Genomic DNA, 15,177 nt, shown 5'->3' on the forward strand with positions numbered 1-15,177 from the left:
TACAAAAGAAAGAAGTTTAATTGGACTTACAGTTTCACGTAGCTGAGGAAGGTCTCACAATCATGGCAGAGGGTGAAAGGCACTTCTTTTTTTTATTGCATTTTAGGTTTTGTTTTGGTTTTAATTATAAAATAATTCTCTTTATATATATATATATATATATATATATATATATATATATATAAAATTGTACTTTAGGTTCTGGGGTACATGTGCAAAACATGCAGGATTGTTGCATAGGTAAGTACATGGAAATGTGGTTTGCAGCCTCCATACCCCCATCACCTATATTTGGCATTTCCTTCCATATTATTCTTCTCCAACCTCCCTACCTGCCTCTGTCCCTTCCCTATTCCCCCTCAACAGATCACAGTGTGTGATGCTCCCCTCCCTGTGTCCATGTGTTCTCATTGTTCAACACCCGCCTATGAGTGAGAACATGTAGTATCTGCTTTTCTGTTCTTGTGTCAGTTTGCTGAGAATTATGGTTTCCAGATTCATCCATGTCCCTACAAAGGACACAAACTCATTGTTTTTTATGGCTGCATGATGGCTGCATGGTATTCCATGGTGTACATGTGCCACATTTTCCTTGTCTAGTCTATCATCGATGGCCATTTGGGTTGGTTTCAGGTCTTTGCTATTGTAAAGAGTGCCACAGTGAAGATCCATGTGCATGTGTCTTTATAATAGAATGATTTATAATCCTTTGGATATATACCCAGTAATGGGATTGCTGAGTCAAATAGTTTCTATTTCTGGGTCCTTGAGGAATCGTCACACTGTCTTCCACAATAGTTGAACTAATTTACACTCCCACCAACAGTGTAAAAAGTGTTCCTATTTCTCTACATCCTCTCCAGCGTCTGTTGTCTCCAGGTTTTTTAATGATCCCTATTCTAACTGGCATAAGATGGTATCTCAATGTAGTTTTGATGTGCATTTCTCTAATGACCAGTGATGATGAACATTTTTTCATGTTTTTTGGCCTCATAAATGTCTTATTTTGAAAAGTGTGTTCTTGTCCTTTGCCCACTTTTGAATGTTTTTTTTTTTTTTTTTTCTTGTAAATCTGTTTTAGTTCTTTGTAGATTCTGGGATATCAGCCCTTTGTCAGATGGGTAGATTGCAAAAATTTTTTCCCATTCTGTTGGTTGCCAGTTCACTCTAATGATTGTTTCTTTTGCTGTGCAGAAGCTCTGGAGTTTAATTAGATCCCATTTGTCTATTTTGGCTTTTGTTGCCAATGCAACAAAAAGTGTTGTCATGTTGGTGTTTTAGTCATGAAGTCCTTGCCTGTGCCTATGTCCTGAATGGTTTTGCCTAGGTTTTCTTCTAGGGCTTTTATGGTGTTAGGTCTTACGTTTAAGTCTTTAATCCATCTGGAATTAATTTTAGTGTAAGGTGTCAGGAAGGGGTCCAGTTTCTGCTTTCTGTACATGGCTAGCCAGTTTTCCCAACACCATTTATTAAACAGGGAATCCTTTCCCCATTGCTTGTTTTTGTCAGGTTTATCACAGATCAGATGGTTGTAGATGTGTGGCATTGCCACTGAGGCCTCTTTTCTGTTCCGTTGGTTTCTATCTCTATTTCGGCAACAGTACCATGCTGTTTTGATTTCTGTTGCCTTGTAGTATAGTTTGAAGTCAGGTAGTGTGATGCCTCCAGGTTTGCTCTTTTTGCTCAGAATTGGCTTGGCTTTGCAGGCTCTCTTTTGGTTCCATATGAAGTTTAAGGTGGTTTTTTCCCAGTTCTGTGAAGAGGGTCATAGGTAGCTTGATGGGGATAACGTTGAATCTATAAATTACTTTGCACAGTATGGCCATTTTCACTGTATTGATTCTTCTTAACCATGAGCATGAAATGTTTTTCCATTTGTTTGTGTCCTCTCTTATTTTCTTGAATAGTGGTTTGTAGTTCTCCTTGAAGAGGTTCTTTACATCCTTTGTTAGTTGTATTCCTAGGTATTTTATTCTCTTTGTAGCAATTGTGAATGGCAGTTCATTTTGGATTTGGCTCTCTGAGTCTGTTATTGGTGTATAGGCATGCTTGTGATTTCTACACATCTATTTTGTATTCTGGGACTTTGCTGCAGTTGCTTATCAGTTTCAGGAGACTTTGTGCTGAGAGGATGGGGTCTTCTAAATATACGATCATGTCATCTGCAAATAGAGACAGCTTGACTTCATTCTTTCCTAATTCAATACCATTTATTTCTTTTTCTTGCCTGATTGTTCTGGCTAGAACTTCCAATGCTATATTGAATGGGAGTGATGAGAGAGGACCTCCTTGTCTAGTGCCAGATTTCAAAGGGAATGCTTCCAGTTTTTGCCCATTCAGTATGATGTTGGCTGTGGGTTTATTGTAAATAGCTTTTATTATTTTGAGATACATTCTGTCGATATTGAGAGTTTTTAGCATAAAGTGCTGTTGAATTTTGTTGAAGGCCTTCTCTGCATCTATTGAGATAATCATGTGGTTTTTGTCTTTGGTTCTGTTTATGTGGTAGATTATGTTTATCCTGGATAAACATCATGGATATTGGCCTGAAGTTTTCTTTTTTTGAGTTTCTGCCGGGTTTTGGCATCAGGATGATGTTGGTTTTATAAAATGCTTTGGGAAGGTTTCCTTCTTTTTGGATTGTTTGGAATAGTTTCAGAAGGAGTGGTATCAATTCCTCTTTGTATGTCTGGTAGAATTCGGCTGTGAACCCATCTGGACCTCAGGTTTTTTTGGTTGGTAGGCTATTAATTGCTGTCTCAACTTCAGCCTTCGTTATTGGTCTATTCAGGGTTTTGACTTCTTCCTGATTTAGCCTTGGGAGAGTGCAAGTGTCCAGGAATTTATCCATTTCTTCCAGGTTTACTGGTTTGTGTGCATAGAGTTGTTTGTAGTAATCTCTGATGGTGGTTTGTATTTCTGTGGAATCGGTGGTGATATTCCTTTTATTGTTTTTTATTGCATCTATTTGATTCTTCTCTCTATTCTTTTTTATTAATCTGGCCAGCAGTCTATTTTGTTGATTTTTTCAAAAAACAAGCTCCTGGATTTATTGATTTTTTTGAAGAGTTTTTTTGTGTCTGTATCTCCTTTAGTTCTGCTCTGATCTTAGTTATTTCTTGTCTTCTGCTAGCTTTTGAGGTTTTTTTTTTTGATCTTGCTCCTGTAGCTCTTTCAATTTTGATGATAGGGTGTCGATTTTAGATCTTTCCTTGCTTCTCATGCGGGCATTTATTGCTGTAAATTTTCCTCTAGACACTGCTTTAAATGTGTCCCAGAGATTCTAGTACATTGTGTCTTCGTTCTCTTTGGTTTCAAAGAACATCTTTATTTCTGCCTTCATTTCATTGTTTATCTAGTCAACATTCAAGAGCTAGTTGTTCAGTTTCCACGAAGTTGTGCGGTTCTGAGTTAGTTTCTTAATCCTGAGTTCTAATTTGATTGCACTGTGGTCTGAGAGACTGTTTGTTATGATTTCTGTTTTTTTTTTTTTTGAGACGGAGTTTCACTCTTGTTACCCAGGCTGGAGTGCAATGGCGCGATCTCGGCTCACCGCAACCTCCGCCTCCTGGGTTCAGGCAATTCTCCTGCCTCAACCTCCTCAGTAGCTGGGATTACAGGCACATGCCACCATGCCCAGCTAATGTTTTGTATTTTTAGTAGAGACGGGGTTTCACCATGTTGACCAGGATGGTCTCAATCTCTTGACCTCGTGATCCACCCACCTCGGCCTCCCAAAGTGCTAGGATTACCGCGCCTGGCCGATTTCTGTTCTTTTGTATTTGCTGAGGAGTGATTTACTTCCAATGATGTGGTTAATTTTAGAGTAGGTGTGATGTGGTGCTGAGAAGAATGTATATTCTGTCGATTTGTGGTGAAGAGTTCTGTAAATGTCTATTAGGTTTGCTTGGTCCAGATCTGAGTTCAAGTCCTGGATATCCTTGTTAATTTTCTGTCTCGTTGATCTGTCTGTCTAATATTGACAGTGGAGTGTTAATAATAGTCTCCCACTATTATTGTGTGAGAGTCTAAGTCTCTTTGTAGGTCGTTAAGAACTTGCTTTATGTATCTGGGTGCTACTGTATTGGGTGCGTATATATTTAGGATCGTTAGCTCTTCTTGTTGCATTGATCCTTTTACCATTATGTAATGCCCTTCTTTGTCTGTTTTGATCTTTGTTGGTTTAAAGGCTATTTTATCAGAGACTAGGATTGTAATCCTCCTTTTTTTTTTTTTTTTTGCTCTCCATTTGCTTGATAAATCTTCCTCCATCCCTTTATTTTGAGCCTGTCTGTGTCCTTGAATGGGTTTCCTGGATATAGCACACCGATAGTTTTTGACTTTTTAACCAGTTTGCCAGTCTGTGTCTTTTGATTGGGGCATTTAGCCCATTTACATTTAAAATTAATATTGTTATGTATGAATTTGATCCTGCCATTTTGATGCTAGCTGGTTGTTTTGCCCATTAGTTGACACAGTTTCTTCATTGTTTCAGTGCTTTTTACTATTTGGTATGTTTTTGGAGTGGCTGGTACTGGTTGTTCCTTTCTATGTTTAGTGCTTCTTTCAGGAGCTCTTGTAAGGTAGGCCTGGTGGTGATGAAATCTCTCAGCAATTGCTTGTTCATGAAGGATTTTCTTTCTCCTTCACTTGTGAAGCTTAGTTTGGCTGGATATCGAATTCCAGGTTGAAAGTCCTTTTCTTTAAGGATGTTGAATATTGCACCCACTCCCTTCTGGCTTGTAGGGTTTCTGCTGAGAGATCCGCTGTTGAGTCTGATGGGCTTCCCTTTGTGGGTAACCTGACCTTTCTCTCTGGCTGCCCTTAGCATTTTTTCCTTCATTTCAACCCTGGTGAATCTGACGATTATGTACCTTGGGGTTACTCTTCTTGAGGAGTATCTTTGTGGTGTTCTCTGTATTTCCTGGACTTGAGTATTGGCCTGCCTTGCTAGGTTGGGGAAGTCTCCTGGGTAATATCCTGAAGAGTGTTTTCCAGCTTGGATTCATTGTCTGTGTCACATTCAGGTACACCTATCAAACGTAGATTAGGTCTTTTCACATAATCCCCTATTTCTTGGAGGTTTTGTTCTTTTTACTCTTTTTTTTTTTTTTTTTTCCAATCTTGCCTTCTTGTTTTGGAGAACCATGTTGAAATAAGTGAAATAACTTGTCCACATTCACACATTAAGTGTAGAGTTAGGATTCAAACTCTAGTTGTCTGTTCTAAGTCATTGTGTGTGTGTGTGTGTTTTTGTTGTTGTTCATTTGTCTACATATCTTACTTTTTAATATAAAACTTCCTCCAAATACACAAAAGTAGAGTACAATGAACTCCTATATAACCATCAGTCAGCTTTAACCACTTATATGTTATACTTGTTTCGTATCTCCCTGCAGATTCAAATTTCTTACCTCCTTCCCTCTCTCCCACCCACCTGTCCTTTTTCATATACCATTGACTTGTTGGAAAAATTGGAATGGGTATCCTATAGAATGCCCCAATTCTAGATTGGCTATTTCCTCGTGGCAGTATTTAATTTACGCTTCTATTCCCTGAATTTCTTCTAGACTAGAATTGGATCTAAATGCTTGATTAGATTCATAATGCATCAAATCAGCCACAACCTTTAGTTATCTTACTTTTTGCAGTGCTAAGACTGATCACTGGATTAGGCAGTGCCAGCTTGATTTCTTCACTGTAAAGTTTCCCATTTTTTCACCTAGTTGTTTTACCATCTATGGATGACCCAGTACCTGGATTACTGAATTTCTTAGGCATTGAAGATGGTCTAGTTAAGTTATTCTTTCTGCATTCATTAGCCAGAACATTTTAAAAGAGCTTTATTCCATTCACTAGGGCTATTTGGTTACCCAGAAATGCAATTCATACTGGAAAGGCCATATAAAATGTTTAATTCTTCCCTTTAATTTAATCAATTTCCAGAGTAATGAGGTAGTGCCTTAGTATCCTCAAGTGGTATATAATTTTTGATCTTTATTTTAGTAGTTATGAAGTGTTGGCTTTTTGTATGTGTAGTGTGTTTTAATCAGTTTCAGGCATTATACTTTTTGATGCTCAAATTGTCCCACATTTGTCCAGTGAGAGTCCCTTGAAGCTGGCTACAATGTCCTTCTGACAAGACTCCATTATTAGCTTTTATAGCTTCTTACTTTCTGGCACACCAAAACATGCCAGGCTCATCCTGTACATTTCCTCCACTAGACATGGAATCTGCCATTTCTTCAAAGAGCCAGGGTTCTTTTTATTGACGAGTGATATACAAAGACCAAAATATGAGCCTTAACTATACTTATTGTTCCTATGTTGTTTGCTTTTAGGAAAAGAGAGGCGGTAAATGAGCTGACATTGATAATTCTAATTCAAATGTAAGATTACAGGGTTTCACTTCTTAGATTTTATACTTGCATATCTTTTATGACAAAAATTTTATTCTTAACAAAATTAAGATAATTACTTATTTGATATATTCTACAATTATTATAAATATATAATGGTTTCCAAATAACAATTGACTACTGACTGAATTTAAAACTTTCTGTGCAGTTTTTTGGGAGTGGGTCCTCAAATTATATTTCATTGAAGAGGTAAGCAATTATATCATTTAATTAGTTTTTCTGTTCTTATGATTGTTTTTCCTCATGGCTTAGAGCCTGAATGGCAAGCGAATGTTCTCAGATTCACTTGCTTAGAGTCTCACATATAATAGTATTGGTCTTTTTTGCTTTGTGGGTATTTATTTGTTACCTCCACTGCTTCATATAGGTACTGATAATGGGTATAGCTGCTCTTGGGTGCTTTTGGCCATACCTATCTATAATTCCAGGGTTTGGAAGGGATTCCTTGTCACCTGCTTTTGTAGGAAATGTCATCTTTGTGTTTATTTTTTACTGTTGGCCCTATCTGGTTTTGTGAGGGAGTTTGGTGAGACTTGAAAATACCTATATTGTTATGTCATTTCAGAAAGTTCAGTGTCTGTGTAATCTTAACCACTGTGTAATTATTACCTTTTTGATGCTATAGCATGCAACTTGGCTTAAGGAAAATTTCTTTGAGCTTTATCCTTGGCCCTTAATTATTGAAGTACAATTAGAAAGGGGAGCAAATAGGGAGAAGAAGTTTGTGTTTACTGAGTTCCTGCAATATGTCAAGTATGTACTGGTAATGAAAAAATTGACCGGGTGTGATGGCCCATACCTGTAATCCCAGCACTTCGTGAGGACAGGGCAGGCAGATTGCCTGAACTCAGGAGTTTGAGACCAGCCTGAGCAACATGGAGAAACTCGTCTCTTCTAAAAGTAGAAAAATTAGCCAGGCATGGTGGTTGACACCTGTAGTCTCAGCCACTTAGAAGGCTGAGGAGGATCACCCGAGCCTGAGATGTGGAGGTTGCAATGAGCCTAGATTGCACCATGCCACCACATTCCAGCCTGGGCCACAGAGGGAGATGCTGTCTTAAAACAAATATATGTATATATATATATATATATATAAAATGTTGCCGAATCCTCATAATACCACCATAAATTTGTATTATCCTTATTTTATAGATTAGAAAATTTGTGGATTAGTAAAACTTGAGGATTAACCTAAGGTTATGTGGCTAATAAGTGACAGAGGTGGATTTAAAACTGAAATGTGTTTGGGCACGGTGGCTCACGCCTGTAATCCCAGCACTTTGGGAGACTAAATCATGAGGTCAGGAGATTGAGACCATCCTGGCCATGGTGAAACCCTGTCTCTACTAAAAAGGTACAAAAAATTAGCCAGGTGTGGTGGTGCATGCCTGTAGTCCCAGCTACTTAGGAGGCTGAGGCAGGGGAATAGCTTGAACCCGGGAGATGGGGATTGCAGTGAGCCCAGATCGCGCCACTGCACTCCAGTCTGGGCGTCAGAGCAAGACTTCGTCTCAAAAAAACAAAACAAAACAAAACAAAACAGAACAGAACAAAAATAAATGTTTCTGATTTCAAATTCTGTGCATTTACTATTTACACTAAATTTACTTTCTAGGAACTTTTTGTAGTACGGTTTCTTTCAAAGGAGGCTTGCAGAGTACTTGAAGCTAAAAAGTTTTAGGTTGTCTAAAACTTTTGGCTATTTTGAATAATGCTATTATGAATATTTGTGTATAGTTTTTGTGTGGATATATATTTTCATTTTTCTTTGGTATATACCTCAGAATGGAATTGCTTAACCTTTGAGGGACTGCCAGACTCTTCCAAATTGTACCATTTTATATTTCTACCCGCACTCCAAGAGGGCTCCAATTTCAGTTTAACTTTTAATAGTATCAGTAATTGGATAAACACTGCTCACCTTCTCTGAGCCAGAGATTTTTCTAGATGTTGGGAATACAGCAATGAACATGGCTGACAAGTATGCTGCCCTGAAAAACCATACAGTTAAGTGCAGGGAGACAGATAATAAATAAGTCAATAAACAGAATAATTTCAAAGCATGATAAACGTTATGAAATATTGACTGGGGTGGGGGAGACTTCAGAAAGAGTAGTTTGGGAAGGTTTCTATAAGAGAAGGAAAAATATGAGTGGAGACAGAGAAGTAGGAATGAAGAGGGAAACAAAATCTCTAAATATGTCACCTTTCAACAAGTTTTTAAGGTGGTACATTGATGTGATAGTTGCTAAGACTTGGAATGGATCAATTATTTTTACCTTTCTTTCTCTCTCTCTCTCTCTCTCTGTCTCTCTCTCTTTCTCTCTCTCTCTCTGAGACTGAGTCTCACTCTGTTGCCCAGGCTGGAGTGCAATGAGGTATGATCTTGGCTGGCTCACTGAAACCTCCACCTGCCTGGCTCAAGTGATTCTCCTGTCTCAGCTGCCTGAGTAGCTGGGATTATAGGTGCCAACACTGCACCTGGCTAATTTTTGTATTTTTAGTAGAGACAGGTTTAACCATGTTGGCCAAGCTGGTTTTGAACTCTTGACTTCAGGTGATTCGCCTGCCTCTGTCTCCCAAAATGCTGGGATTACAGGCATAAGCTATCACGTCTGGATAATTATTTTTACTTTTTTTGTGAAATATTTAAATCTCTGCCAGGTGGCTCATACCCGTAATCCTAGCACTTTGAGAGGCTGAGGTAGACGGATCACCTGAGATCAGGAGTTCGAGTCCAGCCTGCCCAACACAGCAAAACCTCATCTCTACAAAAAATACAAAGAATTAGCTAGGTGTGATGATAGGTGCCTAACTTGGGATGTGGTGGTTGCAGTGAGTCAAGATCACGCCACACTGCACTCCAGCCTAGGTGACAAGAGTGAAACTGTCTCAACAACAACAAAAATTTTTTTGCCTGTGTTTTTTTTTTATATATGTGATACATATATTAATACATAATGGAATATCATTCAATCATGAAAAAGAAAGAATGGAATCTTGTCATTTGTAACAACATGGATGGAATGAGAGGACATTATGTTAAGTGAATTAAGTCAGGCACAGCAACACAAATATCCCATGTTCTCACTGGTATGTGGAAGCTAAAAAAATTGATCTTGTGGAGATAGAGCAGAATGATGGTTGCTGGAAAGTGGGAAAGGTAGGTAGTCAGGGAGGGGGTGCTAAAAAGGTGTTGGTTAAAGGGTACAAAAATACGATTAAAAGGAATAAGATCTAGCGTTTGGTAGCACAGTAAGGCGACCTATAGTTAACAGTAGTCTATTGTATATTTCAAAATATCTGTAAGCGTGACACTGGAGTGTTCCCAGCATAAACTAATGATAAATGTTTAAGATGATGGATATTCTAGTCACCCTTATTTGATTATTACACATTGTATGCTTGCATGGAAATATTCTACCATAAATATGTAAAACTACTATGTATCCATAAAATTTTTAAAAAAGAGTCAAAACAAAGTAAAACTTCCCTGAGCTACTATTTTTTTTATCTGTCATATTAGCAGAGATCAAGAAGTATGGTAACAGTGTGATAGAGAACTCGCATAAAGACTCTTAGAAATTGCCAGTGGGAACATAAATTGGTACAAACTTTTCTTTGAGGGCAATTTGTCAGTATCTATCAAAATTTAAATGTCATAATCCTTTATCTAGCAGTTGTAATTCTTGGAATTTACCCTTCATACATATTTGCATGTAAGAAATGTATGTGTTCAAAGATACTTATAGTATTGGTTGGAATAGTAGAAGCTTGGAAGCCACCTAAATGTTTAACAATAGAGGGCTGGTTAAATTATGTTATTCCCATTCAGTGTAATACTATGCAGCCTATGGAAGAGAATTATGAAACTCTGTATGCACTAATACAGAGCCAGTTTACAAGCTATGTTAAGTCAGAAAGTTTAGTACATGATGGTATATGTATGTATTATATACATGTATATTGGATATAGGAAAAATAATAGAAATGTGTACTTATGTGTGTATACATATGTCCCACAAATATACGCATGTATATATATATGTGTGTATGTGTGTGTGTATATATATATGTGTATATATATTTTTTCAGAAGAGTATACAAGAAACATGATACTATTTGTCTCTGGAGGAAAACAAGGTGTTTGGGGTCAAGAATTGGAAAGAGACTTAAAAATGTAGTTTTTTTTTTTTTTTAATTTATATTTAATCTATATTTAAAATATTATATTTTAAATATAGATTTAAAATTTAAAATAAATCTATATTTAAAATGTTAATGAAAATATACTTTAAGAGGAATCTAAATGATAATACTTAAGGTTAATAAAGGGTCACTTTGAATTGTTCTATAGTTTATTTTCCTAAATAGTAAAGATCTCAAAAATTATAATCTTTGTTTTGTTGATTATTTTTTCAAAAGATAGCAACCAAAGGGTGCATTCTGGGTCTGTGCTGCTGTTTTGAAATGGTAGATAGAAACATTCTAATAGCAGAGCCAATGCCAAATATTTGATAATGTATGGAAAAAAAAGATACATGATCTTTTCTTTCTTTTGTTTTTGTTTTTGAGACAGGGCTCAGTTCTGTCATCCAGACTGAAATGCAGTGCTTACTGCAGCCTCCTGTGTTCAAGGGATTCTCCTGCCTTAGCCTCCTGAGTAGCTTGGATTACAGGTGTGCACCACCATGCTTGGATAATTGTTAAATTTTTTGGTAGAGACAGGGTCTTACTATGTTGGCCAGGGCTTACTATGTTGGCCTAGCTCAAGTGAACCTCCTGTGTTGGTGTCCCAAAGTGCTAAGATAACAGGGATGAACCGCTGCACTGGCATCTTCTAAGTCCACTTTGGACAGTAGATTCTTGCTCTCACAATTTTCAAGAGACCTCTATAATTTATATGAGTGGTTGGTACATCACACTGCAAACTGCTTCCCATTTGTAGTTACTCAGCTTGCAGCTCCTTGATAGCCACAGAACTTTAGGTGTATTTTGGTAGACAAGAAGCTTTGGACTGTAAATGGGAAATGATAGGAAGATATACTTTGCAGGATATGAAAAATCTGTCAAATCACATTCTTAGGATATAATCAATTTACTTACCTAATATAATTGTCTCTTGATTGCTAGTGCTGCAACTTGTTCTTTGTTATTTACAAGATTAAATTGGTTTCTGCTAATGTCAAGTGACAAAAATATAGATAGATAACACTAGCTCTTTGTACCAAAGGATGAAACATTTGGAGAGAACAAAGGCCAGGAATCATGGCTGGTACTAACTAGGTCTAGGTTAGAAATGTATAGCACTAATCTGGGAAGGTTTTATAAAATGAAAAGAATAAAGTAGAATTTTGCAGGCAGAAAGAAATGGATTTTTGGAAGGAAGTGTTAGATTTTCCAGGAAAGTGATAGAAGTTTTTGCCAGGGTAGAAGAAAAAATGAAGGCAGCAAGTTAGGATGGGAATTTCTGGAAGAGCTTAACACACAGAAGGGAATGGTTCAGAATATGGGATTTGGAATCATTCAGACCTGGTTTTGGGCTTCAGTTTCACTATTTCCCAGTTAGGTTGCCTTGAGGAAGTAACTTAAAATTAGCTTTCTGTGTTTCACTTTTAAAATCTCTAAAATGGTGATAATTATAGTGCTTTCTTCATAGAGTAGCTGTGACAATTAAATAAAATTGTGCGTGAAAACATAGTCAAGCACTTTACACACAGAGGATACTCAATAGATAGGCTACAACTATTAATGATAATTTTTGAGGTGAGAACCAGTTAAATCTCATTTATTGTTGTAGATTTGAGGAATCAAGAGGCAACATGGTGATGAATAAAGAGGACTGTACTCAGATTCAGAAGATTTTTCACTTGTTCAAATCTGTGTATTGAGTAAGTCAATGTCTTTTTCATGGCAATTCAATTAGAATGAAGTTCCAAAGAAAAAGGAAGGAAAAAGAAATAACCCTATAATAGAAATACTTCCAGTCTTTGTCTTTCACATTCCAAACACATATAACTTCCCTCACATATACCTTTAGTGAGATTGAATTTCTTTTTTTTTTTTTTGAGACAGAGTTTCACTCTTGTTACCCAGGCTGGAGTGCAATGGCACGATCTCGGCTAATGAATGTTTTAATGAGAGAACATATTAGGTATTCTTGAGATGTAATAGGTGCTCAACAAATGCTAATTGTATTAATATAATTCTTGAGAAATAAGATTCTAAAAGTGAAGGATAAATGGAAGGAATAAGTATAGAGAGAAGCACTGGTTACCAAGTAGTTACGTTTTAAACTCCAGTTGTGCTGGTTGAACTAATGTAACTTCTTCACAATAAAATTAGCAAGGTCTAATGTAGACACAGAGAGAAAAGCCAAAGATTTATGGGGAGTTTAAAAGCTTGGAAATGAGAGCCATTTGGTTCTCTGGTCTCTGATAAGAAAGTTAGGGAAGATGTTTTGGATATGCATGGTTTTGGATTACTGGATCACATCCAAGTGTATACATCGTATGGATAAGAACAAGTTAAAGACTGAGGAAAGCATAAGAGAAAGGGATGATGTTGGGATATGATTCTTAAACATTCCAAGACTATCTTTTCAGTGACCTCCCTGTTTATGGAGTTGAGATAATGTACTCCTGACATCTGATATATATATATTCTATTTTGGAGTGTTTTGCTATCTTAAATTCTTAGTATAAAGCAAAAGCTTTAAGAAACCAGTGCAGTGTTCTATTATCTGTCAATCTTGTGCTTGTTTCTGGGCTTCAGGGAGCACTATGGACAGTGGGCCTTCAAATGTCTCTTTATAAATCTGGGTATCAGCAGAGTGATTTTTAAATGTTTTTCATGTTCACAGACCTATCTTTTTTTTCTTTTAAATCTTAAATAGTAAACAGTGAAGATGAATAATTGTGACTTGTCTAGCATTATGCTGATATTTAAACTGTTTTCCAGAAGATTTTTCTGTAGATGGAAACAACTTTGGAATAAAGGAAGAATATTTTTCAGGGTGGAGTTTTTAATTTTTTATTTTTTAGCACGTTGGAAATGTGTCCATTGTGTTTTAGATGCCACTTGCAATGAATTTATTTAATAGTGTTCTTCCTGTCAGATGCAAATAATGCTGTCCTGTGTATACTGGCCTTTTAGCAATTGTTTCTTGTGGGCAATGTGTCACGAAAGGTGTAGTAACATATTTTTTTCTGGCCCTTTCTGCTTGGCTTTTATATTATTACTTATATATGCTTCTAAAGCTTCATTAGTGACTTTTAACACACATTTCATCCCTTAGCTATAGCTAACTCTCTGAGTGATTTTTTTCCTCTTTCCTTTAAAGAATTGGCCATTTTCTCTCTTAACTCCTCGATCTCCTTGGCACATCAATTGTAATTTTGTAACACTAGTATTCTTTATCTTTCTATATCAAGAAAACTTTTACTTGTAAACCGTTTGTTTTAAAATATGCTATATATCTTTTGGGAAGTCATATATATGAATAGGGTGAAGGGCAAAGACTAGAAATGTTTATGTTACAGAGTTATTCCTTCATTCTTATTCTTTCCTTTGAACCTCATTTTAATTGAATTGGCCAGAAAAGGGCTTGTAAGGAGAGTCCAAAGTAAGCGTTTGAACCCAGAGTATACCTCCTTTGTGAAATTATTTGCTTGTTTGATTTTAAGTTGTTTGATTTTAAGTTTGTTACTCTTATGTCTCCACAGAGTCTTATAGCCTTTTGATTTCTGTTAGTTCAATTATTAACATTACATAGCATCTAACTATATTATGCTTTAAAAATTCTTAAGTTATTATGTACTAACAGTTATTATGGTTAATCATGTGCTAGGGACTATGATAGCCTCTTTGCGTGAAATTTATTATGGTTGGTTTGATTATTCCTATTTTTCATATGAAGAAATTAAGGCCTAGAGAGGTTTAATAAATTATCTAAGTCACCTAGTTTTTAAGTAGTAGAACTTGGACTTGTTACCAAATTTTATCTAAGTCCTAACAGTATAGCCTTTAGATTCTAAACTATTTGAATAATTGGGTAAATACAGATACTTAAATTTATTCTCACAGTTGACAAATAATTTGTGGCAGTGTTTTAAAAATCAGACTTAGCTAATGTTTGGTTCTGTGGGTGTAGGAGAAATGTTGTAGATGATTATTTTGTTTGTGTTAATCTAGCACCCCCTAGGTACTATGCTTTTTGTCTTGAACTTGTGATGTGGTAGGCACCAGAGAAATGCATGGCTGGATTTTTATGTACGTAACTGTTGCAACAGGACATTTATAACCATTCTACTTTTCTTCCTTTTTGCTATTTCATCCCTGGAGTGTTGTCTTACCCCAGTTTATTCAGTGACAGAGAAGACAGGAAAAGAATGAAGTCTCTGGAGTATAGCTCTACTGGTGTATGACTTGTTTTGGTCTTGAGCTTGCTCGCAGTGCCTATAGTACATACGCCCAGCTTTTGTTCAGAATGCTGTTTAGTGGGCAGTGCTTACTTTGCTGTAGGCAGAATTGACTTATCTTGGTTAAAGAATCAAAGGAGATTAAGTTGATCTCTTAACTGTTCTGGATGTTGGAGTTAATTTCAGAAACGTGTAGTAAACTGCAGTATTGGTTTAGTGTGGAACACTTTAGTGAGAATGTGTAGAAATAATTTGACCTCAGTGCTTGTGCTTTTCAGTGAAGCTTTTATTTTGCTGTTAACAAAAATTTAGATGAAAAATTTGAGTAAAAGACTTAT

General features: G+C 36.5%; 1 protein-coding gene across 5 annotated transcripts in view; it reads left to right on the plus strand.

Moving 5' to 3' along the window:
• PBX3 (PBX homeobox 3) overlaps positions 1-15,177 on the plus strand; it is a 239,650-nt gene that overhangs the window by 94,962 nt on the left and 129,511 nt on the right. The window contains exon 1 of one of the 5 annotated variants that reach the window (XM_074395352.1): positions 212-15,177. This exon is cut by the window's right edge and continues 1,845 nt beyond it. The exons of the other annotated variants lie outside the window; for them this stretch is intronic. The gene's annotated coding sequence lies outside the window, so the exon portion shown is untranslated. Of the gene's footprint in view, positions 1-211 lie in introns of those variants that run through there. 5 annotated transcript variants of the gene reach the window in all.

This window comes from Saimiri boliviensis, chromosome 2 (genome assembly GCF_048565385.1).
Source record: "Saimiri boliviensis isolate mSaiBol1 chromosome 2, mSaiBol1.pri, whole genome shotgun sequence".
NCBI lineage: Eukaryota > Metazoa > Chordata > Mammalia > Primates > Cebidae > Saimiri > Saimiri boliviensis.